Consider the following 19,779-nt stretch of genomic DNA (forward strand, 5'->3'; position numbering starts at 1 on the left):
GTGATGTAAATGGGGGAGTAACATGATGAGATTAATGGATTAGAGACATGGCTCAGGCTGCTGTAGAGAAGGCACCAGGGAGAGCAGATGGCTCAATGGGTGTGCAGGAGACCTCTCACTGAGTTTAGGGAGAGGTTTTTAAAACAGAAGAAGTTTGAGTAATTTAAATGATGATGGGAAGGAGCTAAAAGTAGGGGATAGGTTAAAGATACAGGAAAGTGGGAGGAAGAACTGACAAGTGAGGTTCCAGAGAGGGCAGGAGAAGAGGAGATTCCCATAGGGGGATTAACACTTTCTTTTCTTTTTTCTTTCTAAGACAGGGTCTCACTCTGTCGTCCAGGCTGGAGTGCAGTGGCACAATCTTGGCTCACTGTAGTGTAGGCTTCCCAGGCTCAAGGGATTCTCCCACCCCAGACTACCAAGTAGCTGGAACTACGGGTGTGCACCACCACCACACCTGGCTAATGTTTCTTTTTTTGGTAGACACAGAGTCTCACTATTTTGCGCTGATTGGTCTCCAACTCCTGGCCTCAAGCGATCCTCCTGCCTAGGCTTCCCAAATTGCTGGGATTACAGGCATGAGCCACAATGCCTGGCCTCTGCTAGTTCTGTATTTTCTAGAGTTGTCTTTACTTTGTGCTAGCCTGTCCCTCATTGTGCTAATCCTCTGTAAAAATTAATACCTTTTTTTCTTTTTGAGATGGAGTTTCACTCTTGTTGCCCAGGCTGGAGTGCAATGGCGCTATCTCGGCTCAGCGCAACCTCCACCTGCTGGGTTCAAGCGATTCTCCTGCCTCAGCCTCCCGAGTAATTGGGATTACAGGCATGTGCCACCATGCCCAGCTAATTTTGTATTTTTAGTAGAGATGGGGTTTCTCCATGCTGGTCAGGCTGGTCTCAAACTCCTGACCTCAGGTGATCTGCCTTGGCCTCCCAAAGTGCTGGGATTACAGGCATGAGCCATTGTGCCTGGCCAAAATTAATACTTTTTATATTAAATTTACATATATATACATTTTTTCTTTTTGATACCGGGTCTCACACTGTCACCCAGGCTGGAGTACAGTGGCAAAACCTCTGCTCACTGCAGCCTCCACCTGCCAGGCTCAAGCAATTCTCCTGCCTCAGCCTCCCGAGTAGCTGGGATTACAGGTAAGTGCCACCACACCCAGCTGATTTTTGTGTTTTTTGTAGAGACGAGGTTTCGCCATGTTTCTCAGACTGTTCTCAAACTCCTGAGCTCAAAGCAGTCCACCCACCTTGGCCTCTCAAAGTGCTGGGATTACAGGTGTGAGCCACCTTGCTCATTCTAGTTTAAACTTTGGAGTGGTTTGTGTCTCCTGATTGGACTCCTGCAAATACAGAATTGATGCTAGGAAGGGTACCAGGAGATAGACGCACACAGATGGGATTTGGGAATAGGTTTGGTTATCCAAGGAGCAGTGCTGAGCTCCTTGCTAATGGGATATGGGATGCTGGTGATTTCCAGTAAGTGACCTCAAAATTACTCAAGCTACCACATACTGTTGATTGTGATGAAATGCCAGTTGAAGCACCTGTCCTGCGAGCTTAGGGGTGCTACAAGTTGACCACTGCAGCAGTAAAGATGACTCTGAAGAATGGCATGGGATGGATCCTTTCGAATGCACTTGAGCAGCGGTCTCCAACCACAGGGCCACAGAGCTGGAGGTGAGCAGCAGGCGAGTGAAGGGAAACTTCATCTGTATTTCTAGCCCCTCCCATTGCTTGCATGACCACCTGAGCTCCATGTCCTGTCAGATCAGCAGCAGCATTAGATTCTCATAGGAGCACAAACTGTTGTGAAGTGTGCATGCGAGGGATCTAGGTTGTGTACTCCTTATGAGAATCTAATGCCTGATATTCTGTTACTGTTTCCCATCACCCCAGATGGACAGTCTAGTTGCAGGAAAACAAGCTCAGAGATCCCACTGAGTCTACGTTATAGTGAGTTGTAGAATCATTTCATTATATATTACTATGTAGTAATAATAGAAATAAAGTGCACAATATATGTAATGCACTTGAATCATCCTGAAATTATTCCCTCACTCCCAGTCTGTGGAAAAATTGTCTTCCACACATTCACTCTGTTTTTTGGTAGAGGCAGGGTCTTAATATATTGCCCAGGCTGATCTCAAACTCTTGGCCTCAAGTAATATACCTCTCTCAGCCTCCCAAAGTGCTGAGATTACAGGCATAAGCCACCACCCTCAACCAAGACTTTCTTAAACCAAAAAAAAATTAAGTGAGATTACTTGAGCCCAGGTGGTCAAGGCTGCAGTGAGCCTGATTGCACCACTGCACTCCAGCCTAGGTGACAGAATGAGACTGTCTCAAAAAATAAAATAAAATAAAATACAAATTAACCCTTTATGACATTCGTAGTAACTTTCCCTCCTAAGTCTTTGAATTCTGTTTAATTTTCATATAACATTTAAGATGTTTAAGAACTTATGTCTGTCTGTGTCATCCCTTTATGTCAAAAGATGTCTTTTTGTCACTTCCAGCTGGATCTACCATGAAAGACCTCTGAATCCAGGAAGAGAGACTGACTGGGCAACATGTTATTCAGGTACAAAAAGATTTGGACTGTAACTCAAAAATGATCAAATAATAGTGCATGCATCAAGTGCAATGGGAAGCTCTTCTGGAGAGTGAGAGAAGCTTCCAGTTAAGGTGGCATTGAAGCCAAGTCCTGAAAGATGAGGAAGAGTTGTATGAGAGTGGGGAGGGAAGGGGGAGGTGGAGGGATGGGGAATGGGCTGGGATGGGATGGAGCAAACTGCCTGGGAAGTGAAACCAGCACTGTACAGACCTGAACAACGAAGATGGCATATTTTGTTCAGGGAATGGTGAATTAAGTGTGGCAGGAATGCTTTGTAGAGACAGTAATTTGCTTGTATGGAATTTTGCCTGAGAGACCTCATTGCAGTTTCTGATTTTTTGATGTCATCATCCATCACTGTCCTTGTCAAATAGTTTGGAATAGGTATAATGATCACAATAACCCCAAGCATAATATTTCATTAATTCTCACAGAATCACAGGTAGGTGCCACAGTTATCCCCATTTTATGAATGGAGTGATGAAGCCTTAGGAATAATGAATGATTTGCCCAAGCTCACCTGGATATTGACTGAGTCAGATGTTGGGTCTGGTCTGACTTTAATGTTTGCTTTGTTCATGAGCACCACGTATTGCCTCTCCTATGCAGTTAAGCAGGTAGACAGGTGACAGAAAAGCCCATGTTTGTCTCTACTCACACACTTCTGACTGAATGTATGTATGGAGTTTCTACACCAAATTCTTCAGTGCTCTGGATATTAACTGGGTATCCCATGACTTTATTCTGACACTATCTGGAGTTAGCACAGACCCCACAAGTTAGGGGCTCAGTCCCACGAGACCATCCTCACTTCAGATGCCAATGGCAAGTCCTAAGTTGTCACCTGTACTTTTGACCGACCTGTTACAAATCGGGGGTTCCCATAACTGTCTTCTTGGGTTTAATAATTTGCTAGAACAGTTTACGGAACTCAGAAAAACAGTTTATTTTCTTTTTTTCTGAGAGAGAGGGTCTTATTTTGTTGCCCAGGCTGGTGTGCAATGGTGCAGTCATAGCTCATTGCAGCCTTGATTGGGCTCCAGTGGTTCTCCCACCTCAGCCTCCCTAGTAGCTGAGACTACATGCCTGCACCACCACATGTGGCTAGTTTCTTTTATTTTTTGTATGGATGGGGTCTTGTTGTGTTGGCCAGGCTGGCCACAAATTCCTGGTCTCGAGTGATCCTTCCACCTCAGCCTCTGAAAGTGCTGGGATTACAGATGTGAGCCACCACATCTGGCCAGTTCATTTGCTATTACTGGTTCATTGTGAAGGATACATCTCAGAAACAGTCAATGAAAGAGACGTGCATGCTTGATGCAGCGGCTCATGCCTGTAATCTCAGCACTTTGGGAGGCCAAGGGGGGAGGATCGCTTAAACTCAGGAGTTTGAGACCAGCCTGGGCAACATGGTGAAAACCTGTCCTATAAAAAATTAAAAAATAATAATAATAACCGGTGTGGTGTTGTGCACCTAGAGTTCCAACTACTAGGGAAGCTGAGATGAGAGGATGCCTTGAGCTGGGGACTGAGGAGGCTTAGGTTACAGTAAGCTGAGATTGTGCCACTGCACTCTAGCTTGGACAAAAGAGCCTGATCCTGTCTCAAAAAAAAGAAAGATACCCAGGGCAAGTTAAGTTCGGAGGGGCACAGAGCTCCCATGCCCTCTGTTGAACATGCGACCCTCCCAGCATCTCCTGTGTCCAGCAACCCTGAAAGCTCTGCAAACCCCGTTCAGGGTGTTTATGGAGGCTTTATTATGCAAGCATGATTGATAAAATCTTTGGCTGTTGGTGATTAAGTCAGTCTCCAGCCCCTCTTCCTCCTGGAGTTCAGTGCATGAGGCTGAAAGTTCCACGCCTCTTACCATGTGGTTGCATGGTAATCAGCCCTCCTCTTGAAGAAATTTAGGAGCTTGCCACACCCAGTCATCTCAACAACATCCCCAAATGCATTCTTACCATGCTGGAGATCCCAAAGTTCTCAGAGGCTCTTGTGTTAGAAACCTGGGACCAAGACCAAATATTAAAACAAAAGATGTTCCTGTCACATCTATCACTGAGGTCTTTGTAAGAGCTTTAGAAGCTCTGTGCCAGGAACCAGGGACAGAGATTAAACATATATTTCTTTTCTTTTTTTTGAGACAGAATCTCCCTGTGTCATCCAGGCTGGAGTGCAGTGATGTGATCATAGCTCACTATAGCTTTGGCCTCCTGAGATCAAGCGATCCTCTCATCTCAACCTCCCAAGTAGCTAGGACTACACAGGCATGTCACCCATGCCCAGCTCATTTTTGTAGAGTCAGAGTTTCACCATGGTGGCCAGGTTGGCCATGTTGGCCAGATGGGGTCTTCTTTTGTTGCCCAGGCTGGCCACAAATTCCTGGGCTCAAGTGATCCTCCCACCTCGTCCTTGTAGAGATGAGATTTAGTTATGTCGTCCAGGCTGATCTCAAACTCCTGGGCTAAATCGATTGTCTCATCTCAGCCTCTCAAGTAGCTGGGACTACAGGCGCATACCACCATGTCGGGCTAATATTTATTTTTATTTTTTTCTAGAGGTGGGGGTCTCACTGTGTTGTTCATGCTAGTTTCAAACTTTGGGCCTCAAGTGTTCCTCCTGCCTTGACCTCCCAAAGTGTTGGGATTCTGGGTGGGAGCCACCATGCCCAGCAATCACAAGGGTCTTTATAAAAGAAAGAGAGTAGGAGATTCAGAATTGGAGCAGGAGATGTGGTGATGAAAGCAGAGGTAAGAGAGGGAGATTTGAAGATGCTTCACTTCTGGCTTTGAAGATGGAGTCAGGGGCCATGATCCAAGGAATGGGGGTGGCTTCTAGAAGGTGGAAAAGCCAAGGGAACACTTTAGAGTCTCCAGAAGGAATGCAGCCCTGCTGACACTTTGACTTTAGCCTTAATAGACCTAGTTTGGGTTTCTGGCCCCTAGAACTGTAAGATGGTAGATTTGTGGTGTTTTAAGCCACTAAATGTGGGAAACTGCAAACTATATTGCAGCAGCAAGAAGAAATGAACATGAAGCCAGGCATGATGGCTCATGCCGGTAATCCCAGCACTTTAGGAATTTAGGCAGGAGGATCACTTGAGGCCAGGAGTCCAAGACCAGTCTGGGCAACATAGTAAGACCTTGTCTCTACAAAAAATGAAAAAATTGGCCAGGCGTCATGGCTTACACCTGTAATTCCAGCACTTTGGGAGGCCGAAGCGGGCAGATTACCTGAGGTCAGGAGTTCAAGACCGGCCTGGCCAACATTACGAAACCCCGGCTCTACTAAAAATACAAAAATTAGCTGGGCGTGGTGGCACACACCTGTAATCCCAGCTACTTGGAAGGCTGAGGCAGGAGAATCACTTGAATCTGGGAGGTTGCAGTGAGCTGGGATCACACCATTACACTACAGCCTGGGCAAGAAGAGTGAAACTCTGTCTCAAAATAAAATAAAATAAAATACTAAAAAATTTAGCCAGGCATGGTGGCATGAACCTGGAGTCCCAGCTACTTGGGAGGCTGAGGTGGGAGGATCGCTTGAGCCTGGAAATTTGAGGTTGCAGTGAGCTGTGATTGCGCCACTGCACTCCAGCCTTGGTGACAGTGAGATCTTGAAAAAAAGAAAGAAGAAAGTAAAGAAAGAAGAAATGAGCATGGTGGGCATGGAGACAGATGGCAATGTTAAATAGAATGGTCAGGGATGGCCTCCTAAGTGAAAATTGAGTAAAGACTTGAAGGGGGGGAAGGAGCTGGCCGAGGTGCTGAGGGAAGAGGATTGTAGGCAGAAACAATAGAATAAAGTGTCTGAGGTGTGTCTGAGGCTCTGGAAGGAGGCCCATGGAGCAGACAGAGAGAGGGAGAGAATTAGGGGAGGGGGCCAGGGAGTTGCTGGGTGGGGATCAGTACAGATCACATAAGCCCTGGGAGGTTATTGCTGGGGCTTTGGCTTTTACTCTGACTCAGATGGGAACTGCAGGAGGGTTCTGAGCAGAGAGGCGACATGATCTGTCTCCCGATTTAAAAGCATTCTCTGGCTGCTGAGTTGAGAAAGACTACGGGAAGATATGGGTAGAAGCATGGGGGCCAAGCTTTGGCAACATCCAGGTGGGAGATGATGGTGGTCCTGACCAGGGTCATGGTGGTGTTGAGAGATGGTCAGAGGGGAGAAGTAGGGGAGGAGGCCAGGGAGTTGCTGGGTGGGGATCTTTAGTACATGTCGAAGACAGTCAACAGGATTTCCTGACAGACTGGATATGGGGTGTGAGAGAAGGCAGGGGTCAAGGTTGAGTTTGATTGTTACTGAAATTATTAAGTAATTTTAAAAAACACTACTGCCTTTCCCAATCCTACCAAGTATGGGATGCTAGATTAAAGAAATCTCTGCAGGCTCATTGCAGTGGCTCATGCCTGTTGTCCCAGCTGTTTGATAAGCAGAGGTGCGAGTATCTTTTAAGGGCAGGTGTTCAAGACCAGCCTGGACAACACAGCAAGATCTGCTCTTTACAAAAATATTTTTCAAAATTAAATAAATGTAGCTAGGCATGGTGATGTGTACTTGTAGTTTCAGCTACTCAGGAGGCTTAAGTGGGCAGATCTCTTGAGGTCAGGAGTTTGAGGCCAGCTTGGGCAACATAGCAAGACCCCTCACTCTACAAAAAAATTAAAAAAATAACCAGGCATGGTGACACTCAACTGTACTACCAGCTACTGGGGAGCTGAGGCAGGAAGATGGCTTGAGCCCAGGAGGTCGAGGCTGCAGTGAGCTGTAAGTGCACAGCTGCACTCCAGTCTGGGTGACAGAGCAGGACCTGTCTCACAATACAAATAAAAATACAAGTAAAATAATATCTCAAGTCAGAGCCTTTTGGCTCTGCAGCCCTTGCAACCCCTCAGCCGTGCAGTGGGGCTTGCGTCCCTGGGAATGAGGAGACCCCTGCCCGGTGTTGTTGCCTGAGTAATCAGTGTTTTAAAACATATATTAATTGGGGTGGGCACGGTGGCTCACACCTGTAATCCCAGCAGTTAGGGAGACCCAGGCGGGTGGATCACCTGAGGTCAAGAGTTCAAGACCAGACTTGCCAACATGGCGAAACTCCTTCTCTACTAAGAAAATACAATAATTAGCTGGACATGGTAGTGGGCGCCTGTAATCCCAGCTACTTGGTAGGCTGAGGTAGGAGAATCGCTTGAACCTGCGGGGCGGAGGTTGCAATGAGCTGAGATTGTGCCACTTCACTCCAGCCTGGGCAAAAGAACAAGACTTTGTCTCAAAGAAAAAAAAAAGTATTATATCAACATGTAATGGTTTTATTATTAATATGTAATGAATATTAAATATTTTTAAAATCTTGTATTATATCAACATGTAATGACTTTAATATGTGATGAATAATATTTAAAAAATTGTGTCTTATTTTCTAGTTTTAATATAATTATCTGCAGAAAGAAATAGTCTTAGAGATCTTCAATAAAGTTAAAAAATGTAAAGGGATGTTAGACCCCAAAAGATTGAGAATTTCTAGTTTAGAAATACTCAGAGTAAGCCACATACAACTTGCTACTTGAACTATTTTTTTTCTTTGCTTTTTATTTTAGGAGACGGGGTCTCACCCTGTCACCCAGGCTTGAGTACAGTAGTGCTATCACAGCTCCCTGCAGCCTTGAACTCCTGGGCTAAGGATCCTCCTACCTGAGCCTCCTGAGTAGCTAGGACTATAGGTATACATGACGATACTTGGCTAATTTTTAAATTGTTTTGTAGACATGGGGTCTCACTTTGTTGGCCAGGCTGGTGTCAAACTAATGGCCTCAAGTGACCCTTCCATCCCTGCCTCCCATCCTCGAGGTATGTGCCACCACAAGGAGCACTTGTTCAATTTTCTAAAAAAAAAATTTCTAAAGTAAGGCTGTGGGATGATGGCAGGAAGATAAAAGAAAAACAGAAGAATAAGTTAAAATGACTTATTCACACATATTCTTTTGACAGCAAGAAGAACTTTTCGTATATACATTCCTTACAAACAAACAAAAGGCAGATAAACAATGTTGTATAGGAACTTCAACACACACTGTACAATATTCCCACTTTGCTGACATAAGTTATGGAAATTTCATGGTTTACTTGAGTGTCGCTACCAGTATTTTGCTTCTCTGATGATTTTTATCAACTTCCTCATCTGTTAACTTCTCTCCAAGGTATGTCATGTCACGACATACTGCCGCTGCACAAACATGGCCAGTGTCTTCCTATTCAACATGTAGAATGCTCTCCTAATTTCTCTTTTTGCTCTCTGTCTTTGTGTTCTGCATTTTCCTTACTTTTATTGTCAGAAACTCCAGAAAGTCAATCGTACTAATTTATCACGATTTGCTTTATTAATTTATACTTTGCTTATATGGAATTTTGCCCAACAGACCTCATTACAGTTTCTAAGCTGTTTTATTTATTTATTTTTTTTCTGAGACAGGGTCTCCCTCTGTTGTCCAAGGCTGGAGTGTAGTAGTGCTATCGCAGCTGACTGCAGCCTCAACCTTCCAGGCTGAAGCGATCCTCCCACCTCAACCTCCCACGTGGCTGAGACTACAGGTGCTTGCCACTATGCCCAACTAATATTTGGAATTTTCATATACGTGGATTCCAGAGGGGTGACAGCGAAACGTGAGTAAGCATGGATTTTGGTATATGCAGAGATGGGGGGCTGGAACTGATTCTGTATACTGAGGGACGACGACTGTATATGTTTTTACAATTACGCTGTAGGATACATACTGTTGCATAGCCTTGAAAATAATAATTTTTAATTGAGTGGAATAATAATAATATTGGTAAAAGTAGCAGCTGGCCAGGTGTGGTGGCTCACACTGGTAATCGCAACACTTTGGGAGGCTGAGGCAGGAGGATGGCTTGAGGCCAAGAGTTTGCGATAGGCCTTGGAAACAAAGGGGGAGTCACCATCCCTACAGAAAAACACATGAATTAGCCTAGTGTGGTGGCATGTTCCTGTAGTCCCAGCTACTTGGGAGGCTGAGGTGGGAGGATCACTTGAGCCCAGGGAGGCTGAGACTGCAGTGAGTCATGATCAGGCCTCTGCACTCCAGCCTGGGTGACAGAGTGAGACCCTGTCTCAAAACAACAAAAAAGCAGCAGCTAACATCAACTGACCTTTTATACCAGGTGCCTATTGATACCATAGTTTAATTTCTTATAACTGTTTCTTATTTCACTTACCAACTCTGTCTTCAGTTACTCCCAGATTTTTACTGTGTGTGTACAGATGACCTTTTGTTTAGATTGAATTGTCTCCCCAGAAGTAAGATTACTGTGAGTCATGGTGAATGGACATTCTCATTACCCTTGATGTAAATTGACAGGGTTTTGGGTGCCTCCCAGCTATAATCTTAGCACTTTGGGAGGCTAAGAGAGGAGGATTGCTTGAGGCCAAGAGTTGGAGGAGGCAGTATGGCAGTATGGTGAGACCCTGTCTCCATTATTTTAAAAAATTGACAGGCTTTACTCTGGAAGGCTTATACACAATTTAAACACCCCTCATAGTATAAGAAAGTGCCCATTTCACTGCACCTTTGCCAGCACAGGGTATTATAATTTAGTAAGTCATTTTTTGTTTGATTATTTTACATAGACAAAAGACCTCATATTACTTTACTTGTCACATTTCAACATCTTTCCTCAGCTTATTAGCTCTATTTCTTTTCTGTCTGTAAACGGTTGTTGTTGTTTTGTTCTTTGAGACAGGGTCTTGCTCTGTCACCAGGCTGGACTGTAGTGGCATAATCATGCCTCACTGCAGCCTTGACCTCCCAGGCTCAAACTTCTGCATTCTGAGTAGCTGGGACTACAAGTGTGCACCACCAGCCCCAGCTAACTTTTTTCTTCTTTTGGGTAGAGACAGGGTCTCACTGTGTTGTCCAGACCGGTCTCTAGCTCCTGGCCTTAAGCAATCCTCCTGCATTAGCTTCTCAAATTGCTGGAATTTCAGGCATGAGCCACCATGCCTGGCCTGGGCTTTTCCTGTATTCTCTAGAGTTCTCTTTACTTTGTGCTAGCCAATCTCTCATTATGCTGTTCACCTGTTATAATGAATAATTCTCTGTATTAAATTTTACCACTTTAAACTTTTGAGTGGTTTATGCTTCCTGATTGGACTCTGACTAATATGTTGGGAAGGGTCCCAGGAGATAAACCCACACAGATGGGATTTGGGCATAGGTTTGGTTTCCCAGGGGGCAGTGCTGAGCTCTTTGCCAGTGGGAAATGGGATGCTGGTGATTTCCAGTAGGTGACCTCACAGTGACTCAAGCTACCACTTACTGTTTATTGTGACGAAATGCCAGCTGAGGCACATGCCTTGGGAGCTAAGTGGTTGCTGCCCTTGACCACTGTGAAGACTGGTGTGGGAAGGGTCGCTTTGGATGCACTTGAGCAGGGGTCCCCAACCCCTGAGCCATGGAGCCGCAAGGAGCCACACAGCAGGAGGTGAGTGGTGTCGAGTGAGGGAGTGAGGGAAGCTTCGTCTGTATTTACAGCCACTCCCCTTTGCTCACATTCCCGCCTGAGCTCCACCTTCTCAGATGAGCAGCAGCATTAGATTCTCATAGGAGAACGCACCCTGTTGTGAACCGTGCATGTGAGGGATCTAGGTTGCGCTGTCCTTATGAGAATCTAATACCTATTGATCTGTCACTTTCTCCCATCACGCTCAGGTGGGACCATCCAGCTGCAGGAAAACAAGCTTAACACGCCCACTGATTCTACATTATGGTGAGTTCTATAATTATTTTATTATATATTACAGTGTAATAATGGAAATAAAGTGCCTAATAAATGCAAATGTGCTTACATCTGTTGGCCCAGCTCCTACCACCCGGCAGCCTCTCCAGGCCCAGAACTTTCTCCAGTCAGCCTCTACAGACCAAGCTCATGACTCACAATGGCCTATTTAGGCCCATACCCTACGTCACGGCAGTCTCTGCAGATGAGGCTACTGCCTCACAACAGCCTCCACAGGCACAGCTCCATCATTACAATGGCCTCTTTAGACCCAGCTCCTGCCTCCCAGCCTTCTCTCCAGGCCCTGAACTTTCTCAAGTCGACCTCACCAGGCCCAGCTCATGCTTCTTTGCAACCTCTCCAGGCCCAGCTCCTGCATCTTGGTGGCCCCTCCAGGCCCAGCCTCTGCCTCCCGTCGGCCTCTACAGTCCCAACATCTGCCTCACAGCAGATTCTTCACGCCCAGCATCTACCTCACTGTGGACCCCCCAAGCCAAGCTCCCAACCTTTTAGCAGCTTCTACACACCCAGCTCCTGCCACCCAGTGGCCTCTTTAGGCCAAGCTCATGCTTCACAAGGGCCTTTCCAGGCCCAACTTTTGTCTCATGGCAACCTTCCCTGGCCAGATTCCTGCCTGTCTCCCAGCAGCCTAGACAGGCCCAGGTCTTGCCTCACACTGGCCTCTCCACATCCAGCTTATGCCTCACGGTGGCCTCTCCAGGCCCAACTCCTGTCCCAGGACGTCATCTCCGGGCCCAAAACTTACTCAAGTCAGACTGTCTAGTCCCAACTGCTGCCTCCTCGTGGCCTATGAAGGCCCAAAATCTCCTCAAGTTGACCTCTCCAGGCCCAGCTCCTGCCTCCTGTTAGCGTCTACAGGCTCAACCTCTGCCTCATGGGGGCTTCTCCAGGCCCACCTCTTCCTCTTGGCTGGGTCTACAGGCACAACTGCTGCCTCACAACAGCCTTTTATTGCCCAGTTCCTGTCCAGCTCATGGCGGCCAATGTAGGCCCAAAACTTTCTCAAGTCAAACTCTCCAGGCCCACCTTCTGCTTCCCGGTGGCATGAACAGGCCCAGCTTTGACTTGAGAACAGCCTCTGCAGGCCCTGCTCTTGCCTCCCAGGGGCTTTTTCCAGGCCCAGCTCTTGCCTCATGGCAGCTGCCCCAGGCTCCTCCACGCCAAGCTTGGGCCTCCCGGCGACCGCCGCAGGCCCAAGTTGTCCTGAAGTCGGCCTCTCCCGGCCCTGCCTCCCAGCAAGTAAGCAAGCTCTTTTGGCTCAACTCCTGCCCAGCTCCCAACCGCCTTTGTAGGCCCCGAACTTTCTCCAGCCAAGCTCTGAGAGCCCACTTCCTGCCTCCTGGTGGCCTGTACAGGCCCAGCACTGGTTGGAGAACAGCCTCTGCAGGCCCCGCCCTTGCCTCCCAGGGGCCTCTCCAGGCCCAGCTCTTGCCGCCACGGCGGCCTCCTGGGGCCAAGTCCCTGCCTGCCTCCCAGCAGCCCGCGTGCGGCCCAGCTCCTCCCTCACGGTGGCCTGTTGATGCCCAACTCATGCCTCTGGCACCCTGCCCAGAGGCGTGAGCCCCTGCCTCACACTGGCTCCTCCCACGCTGAGAGAGGTCAGTGTGAGCCCTTGCCTCACACCAGCCCCTCCCACGCGGACAGAGGTCAGCGTGAGCCCCTTGCCTCACACCGGCCCCTCCCACGCTGAGAGAGGTCAGTGTGAGCCCTTGCCTCACACCGGCCCCTCCCACGCGGACAGAGGTCAGCGTGAGCCCCTTGCCTCACACCGGCCCCTCCCACGCTGAGAGAGGTCAGTGTGAGCCCTTGCCTCACACGGGCCCCTCCCACGCTGAGAGAGGTCAGCGTGAGCCCCTTGCCTCGCACGGGCCCCTCCCACGCTGAGAGAGGTCAGCGTGAGCCCTTGCCTCGCACCGGCCCCTCCCACGCTGAGAGAGGTCAGCCTGAGCCCCTTGCCTCACACCGGCCCCTCCTAGGCTGACAGGTCCGCGGGAGCCCCTAGCCTCACACCGGCCCCTCCCACGCTGACAGAGGTCAGCGTGAGCCCCTTGCCTCACACCGGCCCCTCCCACGCTGAGAGAGGTCAGCGTGAGCCCTTGCCTCACACCGGCCCCTCCCACGCTGAGAGAGGTCAGCGTGAGCCCCTTGCCTCACACCGGCCCCTCCCACGCTGAGAGAGGTCAGCGTGAGCCCCTTGCCTCACACGGGCCCCTCCCACGCTGAGAGAGGTAAGCGTGAGCCCCTTGCCTCACACCGGCCCCTCCCACGCTGAGAGAGGTCAGCGTGAGCCCTTGCCCCACACCGGCCCCTCCCACGCTGAGAGAGGTCAGCGTGAGCCCTTGCCTCACACCGGCCCCTCCCACGCTGAGAGAGGTCAGCGTGAGCCCCTTGCCTCACACCGGCCCCTCCCACGCTGAGAGAGGTCAGCGTGAGCCCCTTGCCTCACACCGGCCCCTCCCACGCTGAGAGAGGTCAGCGTGAGCCCCTTGCCTCACACCGGCCCCTCCCACGCTGAGAGAGGTCAGCGTGAGCCCCTTGCCTCACACCGGCCCCTCCCACGCTGAGAGAGGTCAGCGTGAGCCCCTTGCCTCACACCGGCCCCTCCCACGCTGAGAGAGGTCAGCGTGAGCCCCTTGCCTCACACCGGCCCCTCCCACGCTGAGAGAGGTCAGCGTGAGCCCCTTGCCTCGCACCGGCCCCTCCCACGCTGAGAGAGGTCAGCGTGAGCCCCTTGCCTCGCACGGGCCCCTCCCACGCTGAGAGAGGTCAGCGTGAGCCCTTGCCTCGCACCGGCCCCTCCCACGCTGAGAGAGGTCAGCCTGAGCCCCTTGCCTCACACCGGCCCCTCCCACGCTTAGAGAGGTCAGCGTGAGCCCCTGCCTCAACAGACCACCATGAGGGAGTAGCAGGGTCGCACGTGGGCTGCTGGGAGGTAGGCAGGGACTTGGGCCCGGGAGGTCGCGGTGGGGCGAGAGCTGGGCCTGGAGACTCCCCTGGGAGGCAACAGCGGGGTCTGCAGACGCCCTTCTCCAGCCGGAGCTGGGACTGTTCAGTCACTGGGAGAAGGGATGTGGGTCTGAAGAGCTTGGTTGCAGAAACTTCGGGGTCTACAAACGCAGGCGGGAGCTGAGCCAAAAGAGCTTGTTTGCTGGGAGGCGGGAGATGCAGCCAGGAGGAACAGCTGGGCCATGCGGGAGGCGGAGGCCAGGCCTCCTCAAGTTGGCCTCTCAGACCCACTTGCAGCCTCCCGGCGTCCTCTCCGGGCCCAGCTCTTCCTCCCGGCTGCATCTCCGGGCCGGACTCTCGGCCGACTCCAGGTCCCAACAACGTCTTTGGACTCAGCTCCTGCCCAGCTCCCAGCGGCCCTGGTAGGCCCACAACTTCCCTAAGCCAAGCTCCCCAGGCCCAGCTCAGGCCTCACGGTGGCCTCTCCAGGCTCAGCTCCTGCCCTCCGATGACATCTGCAGGCCCCAAATGGCCTCCGGTCGGTGGGCTCCTCTAGGCCCAGCTTGGGCCTCCCGGCGGCCTCTGCAGGCCCAAGTCGTCCTCAAGTCGGCCTGGAAGTGGGCCTGGAAGAGCAGCAAGTCGGCCTCCCCGGGCCCAGCTCCGTCCTCTCGGCGGCCTCTCCAGGTGCAAAACTTCCTCGAGTCAGCCTCTCCAGGCCCAGCTCCTCCTGCCTCCCAGTGGCCTCTTTCGGCCCAGCCCAGCTCATGGCTCTCGGCGGCCTTCCCAGGCCCCGCTTTTGACTTTTGGCAGCCTCTTCAGGCGCAGAACTTGATCTCCAGTCGGCCTTTGCAGGCCCGGACTCCTGCCTCTCGAAGGCCTGCACGGGCCCGGCCTCGGCCTGGGCCTCACAGCGGACTCTCCACGCCCAGCTAGCTCTCGCCTCACTGCGGCCTCCCCAGTCCAAAGCTCCTGCCTTTCGGCCACTTCGGCAGGTCCAGCTACTGCCTGCCAGTGGCCTCTTTAGGCCCAGCTCATTCCTCACAACGGCCTTTCCAGGCCCCGTTTTTCCCTTCCGGCAGCCTCTTGGCCTCTAATTTGTTTATCTTTTGTGTATAAATCCCAAAATATTGAATTTTGGAATATTTCCACCATTATATATTTTGGTAGGTAATTTATTTGGAGTGAGTTTCTGCACCATGCCCGAATTTTTTATTTTATTTTCCTTATTATTTGGTGTTAAACAGGTTTAATGACGGTCATGGCAACTTTTTGGCACGATGAAAAATATCGCCCATGATCAACGTGTTCTGTTCTGGGGAAGGGGGCAAAGGCAGGGTGAATCACTTTCTTAAGAAGTATAGCTCAAGTTGGGAGTGCAGAGGGAATGGGGAGAAAACCCTCCCACTGCCTGTGTCGAAGTGCAGGAGCCCCACCCCCATACTCACCTGAGTCCAGCCCCTCTGGGGAAAGAAGGGGTGCATGAACTCCCCCTAGTCCACAGGCGCCTCCCTGTGGCCCAAGGCCGTCTTCACACTCCATCTTGTAGCCCCAGCAGGAGCTATTTTCCGAAAAGTGAAAAGCTCTGAAGGTCCCACAATTCATGGTATGTACAGGGGCTTGGAGGAGGGAAACTGCCCAGCTTTCCCCCGGCACAGCTGCAGGGGTAGGGGCTATAGATAAGAGGAGCAGGCCTTGGCCAGGCGTGGTGGCTCACGCCTGTAATCCCAGCACTTTGGGAAGGGGAGGCAGGCAGATCACGATGTCAGGAGATCGAAATCAGCCTGGCCAAGATGATGAAGCCCCGTCTGTACTAAAAATACAAAAATTAGCCGGACGTGGTAGCATGCACCTGTAATCCTAGCTACCCGGAAGGCTGAGGCAGGAGAATGGCGTGAACCCGGCGAGAAGAGGTTGCAGTGAGCCAAGATCGCACCACTGCACTCCAGCCTGGGTGACAGAGCAAGACTCGGTCTCAAAAAAAAAAAAAAAAAAAAAAAAAAGAGGCAGGCCTTACTCTGTCCCAAACTGAAAGGATTAAATGGCTTTACCTGGGAGAAGATAACCATCCTGCCCTCCATTGCTACCCCCACATACTTTCCATGTTCTCAGGGGTTACTGTGAGTCCTGGGATCTTTGGGGTTGCCCACCTGCCTGTGGTAGTTATGGAGACCCCCAGGTGTTGAGGCAGGGCTGGGGTGTCCCCTTCCAACCAGGCTGTCAAGGCCCCAACTCTGGGGCAGAGGCAGTGGCAGGGCAGCCAGGGTTACGCCAGAGCCTGAGCAGGTTGAGGTGGGGTCAGGCAGGGCTGGGAGTCAGGGCAGGGGCAGCAGCAGTGGACCCGCTATGTACACATCATCTTCTCCAAGGTTTGTGTGCAGAACATCCTGCCCATGCTGCCCCAGCAGCTTCAGTTGGCACCTGCCCCAGTCCAGCCTCTGGGAACCATGCAGCAGCTCCCAGCGGCCCTGCACCCACCACCAGCATCCGTTTCACCTGCAGTTGAAGATCCGTGAGGTGCCCAGAAGATCATGCAGTCATCAGTCCCACGGAGCAGCCCGCGAGGCTGAGGCTCCTCCCACTGGACCGCCCCCCAACTGGCACCACTGCTGCCCCTGCCCCTACTCTCAGCCTCACGTGACTCTCGGGCAGAGGCAGTGGTGGGGCAGCCAGGGCAGCGTCAAGAGTCTGAGCCAGGTGAGGTGCGGTCAGGACCCCCACAGGGCTGGGAGTCAGGGCAGGGGCAGAACAAACCTTGGAGGGGAAGATGTGTGCATAGTGGGCCTGGAGGGCGGCTGTGGCCTAGTGGACAGGAAGAAGCAGTGGGCCTGGAAGAGCTGCTTGATCAGGGCCGGCACTGGTCCAGGGCACGTGCAGTGAAGAGGACAGCGCCTTCTTGGTCTCGGTTCCCTGAGCCTGTCCTCGGCTTCTCCACCTGTACAGGCAAAGGGGAAGCTGTCCCCATCACACATGGCACACTTGGGGGTGTCGGGCTTTGGACTGCAGCTGGAGCATCTTCTCATCTTGCATTTGGGCGTGGTGGGGTCCTCCAGTGTGGGGTCCATGTCCGTGGGGTTCCCTCTGCCCCGACCCCGAAAGCCCAGTCAGTTTCTCTTCAGGCTCTGCCCCCCGGGTGGCTCAGCTCAGCTCCTGCCTAGGAAAGCCTTAGTGTTGGGAGGGACCCTGATGACTGAGGAGCCTGGTAGCTCCAGGTCGCCCACACTTTCAGGTCTCTTGCACCAGAAGGTGGCAGGATCCATTGGGAGGAAACAGGTCACCTTGGAAGGCGTCCCTGGGCCCCCATCCCCAGGGGTAGGGGCCGTAGGGGGCCCGCTCTGCTGCCTTGACCAGACTCCTGGGCTTTGAAGGCTCCTGGGCCCAGTAAGGAGGTGGGTGCCAAGGTTGAGGAGGAAGCATCCGAGTATGTGTAGGAGGAGGACAGGGTGGGACCATAGACTTTGCCAAAAGCTGCAGGTGGATCGGGGGACACTGGGGGCTCAGGATCCAGCAAGGGGCGGCAGGAGTAAAGGAGGAAGGAATGACAGGTGCAAATACCTTCCCACCAAAGCCCTTGTTGCCCTCTGGCTCCTCCCCAGAGTTGTCCCCACTCTGTCAGTCACCCACTCCTTGAACTTGAGATCGGTGTCAGTGGTGCTAAAGCCATCATCAGCAATGACATCATCACCCCCTCCTCCTCATGGATGACCGCGTGCTCCTCGTCACTCACTATGTCCTCACTGGCCATGTGCTGGGAATGAGCAGCTCAGGTGGGCAGCAGCAGGGCTGCCCACTGGTCACCTCCCTCACCAGGGGCTGCAAAGTGGCCTGGAGCTCCATACTGAGTAGAAGGCTTTGGGCCAGAGTATGATGCAGTGCCAGACACCACCTGTGTCAGTTCCCGTAGTGCCTGACGGTCTATTTCCCTGCCATCCAGGCTGTGTACCCCGCTGTGGGAGAAGGCTTGGGCCAGGCTGAGCCAGGTTCCCTGACTGTGTGCAGCCGTTCTGCCCCACAGAAGCTGCTCCTTGGTATCCGAGCTCTGGAGTGTTTGGGCTGCAACTGACAGGAGTTCAGAGGACACCCCAGGGGCAGTGGCAGTGGCAGTGCCCGTCTCTGATATGCTCCGCTCCCACGAGCCCTTGTTACACTCCTGCTAGCCCCTGGCTTGTGGGCTTGGCCTCTGAGCTGGACTTCTTTCGGTCCTTGTTGCAAGTGGGCCACCTTCACCTGGAAGGCCAGGTCGTATTTCTGCATCTCATTGGGCCCCAGGGTGTACCACCGCTCGCTCAGCATCTGGCTGATGGTCTGGTTATCCTGGTTGGGGTGACCCTGGTGCGCCCCGCCAGGGCCTGGTGCCGCTTGCTGAAGATCATGACCGCCACTCATGGGCCACCGGATGTGGTCCTTGTCCCATTTGTTGGGGCTGCGTCCATCCTTCTCAGAAGATGAGTCCTGTTCCTTGCGCAGGGCACTGAGGGACTGGGCCTGACATCATCTGAGTGGTAGAGGCAACTGGGTGTCAGGAGACATGATGGAGAGGAAAGCATCATCATGGTCATTCTCTGTCTCACTGTCCAGCAGGCACTCCCCTGAGGGGCCCATGGCTCCTCCTCCATGGTGGGAGGTGAGCTTTTACCAGGTTCCACCACCCCCAAAGTGTGTGGGGTTGCGGGCCCTGGGCTTTCAGGGCAGGTGGCTCCAGGGGGCCGCCCAGGGTCAACACTCCCTGTCTCACCTGGTGGACGCTCATGAGCAACAGCTGCCAACTTGGCAGGTTCTTTGCTCTGGTTGGAGGCCACTGAGTGACTGGCAGGTTGCTGGGCCTCACACGGCTGCAGGGAGGGGTCAGGAAGGGGACAGAGTACCAGGAGAACACAGCCACAGAGCAAGGTTCCACGTTCCTCCACACAAACATGCTGACGCCACTGGAGGCCTCGCTGGACGCAGACATCAGGGGCCTGTGGGCCAAGTACATGGTCTGGGCAGGGGGTTCCTGGCAGGGACTCACACCTCCTCAGCCCCCTCCTCAGCCAAGGCAGCTTGGACCCATGGAAGTGGGGATGGAAGGGGAGCATGAGGCCAGGCCTCAAGTTTTTTTTTTTTTTTTTTTTTTGAGATGCAGTTTGGCAGGCTGGAGTGCAGTGATGCGATCTCAGCTCACTGAAACCTCCACTTCCTGGGTTCAAGCAATTCTCCGGCCTCAGCCTCCCACGTATATGCACCTTTACTGCTGAATATTATATATTTTCTTATGCTTACATGTGATTGATTAGCATTCTTTTTTTTTTTCTTTTTGAGACAGAGTGTTGCTCTGTCGCCCAGGCTGGAGGGCAGTGGTGTGATCTCGGCTCACTGCAACCTCCGCCTCATGGTTTAATTGATTCTCCTGCCTCAGC

The 19,779-nt window shown here is 51.8% G+C and overlaps 2 pseudogenes; one reads left to right on the plus strand and one right to left on the minus strand.

Moving 5' to 3' along the window:
• The first annotated feature begins 11,479 nt into the window (after positions 1-11,479).
• Positions 11,480-14,417, plus strand: LOC129135570 (putative uncharacterized protein FLJ44672; annotated as a pseudogene).
• Positions 14,418-17,349: 2,932 nt separating this feature from the next.
• Positions 17,350-19,575, minus strand: LOC129135569 (protein capicua homolog; annotated as a pseudogene).
• Positions 19,576-19,779: the final 204 nt, after the last annotated feature.

The sequence above is a fragment of the Pan troglodytes genome, chromosome 6 (genome assembly GCF_028858775.2).
Source record: "Pan troglodytes isolate AG18354 chromosome 6, NHGRI_mPanTro3-v2.0_pri, whole genome shotgun sequence".
Taxonomy (NCBI): Eukaryota; Metazoa; Chordata; class Mammalia; order Primates; family Hominidae; genus Pan; species Pan troglodytes.